Source organism: Bubalus kerabau, chromosome 8, assembly GCF_029407905.1.
Source record: "Bubalus kerabau isolate K-KA32 ecotype Philippines breed swamp buffalo chromosome 8, PCC_UOA_SB_1v2, whole genome shotgun sequence".
NCBI lineage: Eukaryota > Metazoa > Chordata > Mammalia > Artiodactyla > Bovidae > Bubalus > Bubalus kerabau.
Window position 1 is genome coordinate 7,922,909 of NC_073631.1, and position 5,561 is coordinate 7,928,469.

Below are 5,561 nucleotides of genomic sequence, written 5' to 3' on the forward strand. Positions count from 1 at the left end.
TTGTCTCTAAAAGAAGGCTCCTCACTTCCTTGGGAGATCTCAGTGATTTTTCTCTTAAGACCTTCACCTGATAACTGGCAGAGGCCCACCCACATCATGGAGTGTAATCTGCTTTATTCACGGTGCACTGATTTAAATGTTAGCCACATCTAAAAATTACCTTTACAGCAATATCTAGACTGATATTTGACCAAAAACTGGGCATGATGGGCCCAGTCAAGTTGACATATAAAATTAACCATCACACCCACTGTTAACCACTTATATTTGATACTTCATAGGTAGTTGACAAGATGGTTGGATGGTATCACCAATTCAATGGACATGAGTTTGGGAAAGCTCAGGAGATGGTGAAGGACAGGGAAGCCTGGTGTGCTGCAGTTCATGGGGTCACAAAGAGTCATACATGACTGAACGACTGAACAAGACAAGATCAAGAGGCAGTCATAGCCAAAGTTATAAAGGCAAGAAAAATAAAAAGATGTGAAATGGGAGCAAAGGGGAGAGGTAAAACTACAATTATTCACAAATTATGTAATGGTATATGGAGAGAAATCCAAAATAATCTACAAACTATTAGAAATAATAAGCAAACTTATTAACATCACCAGACACAGGATCATTATACAAAAATGATTATTTTCTGTATACAAGTAATAAATAGAAATTTAAATTTCAAAAAAAAATGAACACTAATAGAACATGAGCAAACCTTTGCACAGAAAAAGACTAAAGTTTGCCAATAAAAACTAAAGATCCAAATATACAGGGGGAAATAATCCAAGATAAGGCAGCAACCTAAGTGTCCATCAACAGATGAATAGGGAAACAAGATGTGGTATATATACATTGGAATATTGCCCAGCGATTAAAAAGAATGAGATAATGCCATCTTCAACAATGTGGGTGGGCCTAGAGGGTATTATGCTTAGAAATAAGTCAGACAGAGAAAGACAAATACTCTATGATATCACTTACATGTGGAACCTAAAAACTAAAGTAATTGAAGGTATATAACAAAACAGAGACAGACTCACAGATATAGAGAACAAATCTGTAGTTAGCAGTGGGGACAGGAAAGGAGAGAGGGGAAAGCTGAGAGTAGGGGATAAAGAGGTACCAACTACTACTATGTATAAAGTAGACAAGCAACAGAGAGACACTGTGCAGCACTGGGGATTATAGACATTGGCTCATAATAATTTTAGAAAGAGTAAAATGTTGCACACCTGAAACTAATATAAAACTGTAAATCAACTATACTTCAGCTTTTTTAAAGCCAAAAAAGTCAAATTTATAGAGGGAAATATAGTCAATCCTTGTTGTTTACAGTACTTATGTTCTATAAAGTCTGCAAACACTGGTTTAGTAAATACTGACCATTGCTCTTCGGGGAAATTTGAAGTTAGATTACTGTAAATCTCTGGTCACAATATTTTTGTCAGGTGGTCAATATATAACCTTGTTTTAAGTGAGCTTCTATTTGAAGACCCCTTATTTAATATGTTAATGATTCATGGATGTTGAACTCACAACTAACATTGTATAGCTCATGACTAAACACAGATTCACCAGTGTGTAATTTCTCCACAAGATGCATCATAATCTCCTCGTGCTGAGGAGCCCCAGGCATCACCTTAGCATTACACCTGGGGACCATTTTAAACAGAAAAATTACCAACAGAAAGCACAAAACTTTGAAAAACACAGCACTGAATTTACTGTGCAAAGGATGCTTGTTTACTAGTAGTGCTAATGCTGAGACAAGAGGCAGAGACTGCCTTGCTCTCTCTCATCCAGGAACTCAAAACCATCACCCCTCTGGTCATGCCCACAACAACCCCAAAATGCCACAAGTATCAATTTGGCGCTGACAAATTTTAGCAACCAGGTAAATTAGGAAATGCAGATTTCACAAATCAAAAGAATCAACTGTACCACCTTCAAGGACTGGGAGACTAAAAAGTCAATTCTTAAATTGATCTATATATTCAATAAAATCTCAACAGGCATCCCAGTAGACTTTTTGGTGGAAATCAATAAGCCTATACAGCCTATTCTAAAATTCGTGTGGGAATTCAAAGAATTGGAAATAAAGACAACCCTGACAAAGATGAAGCAGAAACATTTACACCACCGGCTAGAAAGGCTTGCATAAAGCTAACTGATTAAAATATTGTGCTATTGATGAGAAGACAAAAAACAGCAGCAGTGGAATAGATAAAATCCAGAAACTGATGCACACAAACACATCCATCTAATATGCAACAAATATGTATTTCAACGCACCACCACAAATCAACAAAAATAAGTAACCCAATTTTTAAAATGGGCAAAACTTCGTCTAGATCCTTCAACAACAAAAAATCCAAATGATCAATAGCATATGCTAAGGAGCTCAACATCACTGACCAGCAGGAAAATGCAAAATAAAGCCAATGAGATACAAAACACACCTATTAGAATGAAAAAATCTTTTAAACTGAGGCCAAACCTAGTGCTCAGAGAATGGCGATAAACTGAAAGGCTCATAAATTGCTGATGGAAATATAAGCTGAAACAATCACTTTGGAAGACAATTTAGCAGCATCCACTAAACTGTGTGTGACCCTGTCAGCCAGAAATTCCTGTCATATACCTAACAAAATGCCTAAAAATTCACTCAAAGACATATACAAGAATGCTTAAAGCAGTTCTGTTCATTATAGCCCCAAACTGGAAACAACCTAGAAGTCTGTCAAAAAAAAAAAAAAAGGATGGAAAAATAGAGTCTGGTTTATTCATACAATGAAATGCTGTACAGCATACAGCAAACACAACACGGCCACGAATATGAACACGACAAATGTTTTATTGAGAAAATGAAGACCAACACAAAATACGGTGTGATTCTACTAATACAAGCATCTACAAGAGGCAAAACTACATTACAATGACAAAGTCAGAATATAGGTAAACTTTCAGGGGAGGGTAAAGACCTGGTGGGGACTGTGGAATGGCTCCTGAGTACCAGGAGTATCTAGAATATTCTAGAATATCTAGAATATTCTAGATCTAGATTTGGATGATGGCTGCACAAGTGTGAATGATTTATAAATAAGCATCAAGTTCTACACTTAATATTTATTACACTTTATAATTACTTTAATACACTGTTTATTAAATGTTTCTGAGAGAATTTAATTTTTTTTTTTAGCCTAGAATTCTCTGACCTGTCAACTCAGCAATTACATATGAACAATACTGGGGTACCTAGTCACCCTTGAACAGTTGAGAAATCCAAGTACTTCAATCTCTGCCTCGAAGACTGAGGAACTGATAAATGATTCATTCAAAGACAGGAAACTGTCATAATCTGAATGGAATTGGGATTCCAAATGCTAGTTCTTTTTATCCCCTATGTTGTTGATACTGAGCAGGATCCCGTGGGGCCTCTGGGCTTGGAAGCCTTTCTGCCTCCTCCATCTCTTGATTATAGGAAACAGATTTCACTCACCCTCCATGGTCTTTGCCTGAGTTCTAATGGGCAGATTCAAACACTTGCTAATCAGGGAAGGCAGAGGATGAAGAGACAAGAGAGGAGCAGCCAAGTTAACAATAGTGCAGCCTTGGGGCAGGGTCCTGGTTCCCCCTCAAGGGATAAGCTTCACAATATCTCTGAGCTGTTAGCAAAGGCTGAAACTTCCCCCAAGTGGAAAGTTTAAGGATATGCTGCCCACAAGCATGTAGACTCCAGACCAGTTGGAACCAGAAGGTTGATGATCCTGATTCCTGGTTACCTCACCACTAACCAATCAGAAAACTATTCACCAGCTGATCACTCCCTCTTTGAACCATTACTATAAAACTCCTCACTACGCCCACCTGTGACACAATTTTGAGGGCATTAGCTTGGTGTCTCCCTTTGCCTGGCAAAGCAATAAGACTTTTCTATTTCACTCACAGTTGCTAACAGAGGACAGCTGCCACCAAAGCTTCCTGTGCTAAATGAGAAATGGGGACACAACTTAGCCTTTGAGATGGAGAAAGAGGCATTGCAGTTCTTCATAGTATGACCTTCACTGAGCTGGAACTCACAGGAATTTGCTGAAGACCAGGGGTCAGAACAGGGAGACATGATCCAGTGTCCCTGGCCAGAAAGACTCCATGCCTCTGGCCACCACTGGGAATGACCAGGCCCACAGTGCTCAGAAGTCAGTCCCAAGCCAAAGAGCCAGGTGTGGGCCACTGACCAAGGGTCCTGTTCAGGATGCGCCCCTGCAGCCAAAGCAGTGCCAGGCCCACCCCCACAGGACTTTCCCTCCACTTAACCAAGAGCTCAGGGGCCTTCTTTCCCATCAAGTAACCTGAAAACAAACTAACACAATAGTGAACACAACTCTGTGATGTAGAAAAGCTCAAACCTAGTCTAAGGGGCTGGGGGCATTGTGGCAATGGAACATTTCACAGATTAGAGTCATTCAAGCCAGGACCTCACGTGTTTCAGGACTGTCATGGTGGGCGTGTTGGTTTCCTCCAGCATTCTGCCTTCCTTCCTCACACCTCACAATTCCAAATCTCCAGCCAGGCCAAGCTGCTCACCCTGGTTCCACCCTCACCTCCAGGGCTGAAAGCTCTGATCAAGAGCTTTCAGGTGGTGAGTCTGGACACGCTAGGCTCCACATTCAAATACTTCTGTTGGCTTGTACTTCACATCTTTTTATGTGCATTCCTCCCAGCAACCCTCTGTGATGGACTGGTAACTCTTTATTCCCATTTTCTCCATAACAGCCAAGCATTAGCTTGGTGTCTCCCTTTGCCTGGCAAAGCAATAAGACTTTTCTATTTCACCCACAGTTGCTAACAGAGGACAGCTGCCACCAAAGCTTCCTGTGCTAAATGAGAAATGGAGACACAGCTTAGCTTAATCTAAACCCAAGTTGGTGGAGAAATTTGGCTAAAATCAAACATGGCACAAGTGAAAATATGAAGTCTCCTATATGCTTGGTCTTGGTCTGTCCCCACCTCTCCAAAGTGAGAAGTGCAAGATGGGTGCCTGGTTAATGTAATTCAGCCTTTTACCCTCATTGCCTTGTATCGTGCCCAGAATGTAGTTGGCACTCAGTGAATTTCTAGAAGGGAAGGCAGGGATGGGAAAGAATGCAGGCAGGCAGTTAAGAAGGTGACTTCCATTTGCAGGGTGAATCACGAATCCACAGTGATTTATCCTTTAAAAATCTCGCCTGTTGATTTTATTTTCCTGCTCCTTATCATTTGACAGGTGAGTTTTATCCAGTTTAAACCTGACATCCACTGTGGTTCAATCGCTACCTTGTCTTTTCCATCATCCTCTGCTTTGAGTCAGACTCTGACACTGCCGGGCGCCGACCGAGGTCTCCCATCATGGCCGCCTTGGCATCACTCAGTCAGTAGGAGTTTGGATGTCTCTTGTTGGTAAGACCTTTACGTTTCTGGTTACTTGGAACTGGAAGCTTTCTGGAACAGTCCAGTTGTTCTATTTTGACCCCTGAAAACTCTGAGTTTTCTTTGTAATATGAATGGCACATGAATAAACCTAGCAT

The 5,561-nt window shown here is 40.6% G+C and overlaps 1 long non-coding RNA gene across 1 annotated transcript; it reads left to right on the forward strand.

Annotated features, from left to right (window-relative positions):
- The first annotated feature begins 3,636 nt into the window (after positions 1 to 3,636).
- On the forward strand, positions 3,637 to 4,268 carry LOC129658835 (uncharacterized). Its single transcript, XR_008717524.1, has 2 exons — positions 3,637 to 3,754; positions 3,946 to 4,268. It is a non-coding gene; the product is annotated as an uncharacterized LOC129658835 (long non-coding RNA).
- Positions 4,269 to 5,561: the final 1,293 nt, after the last annotated feature.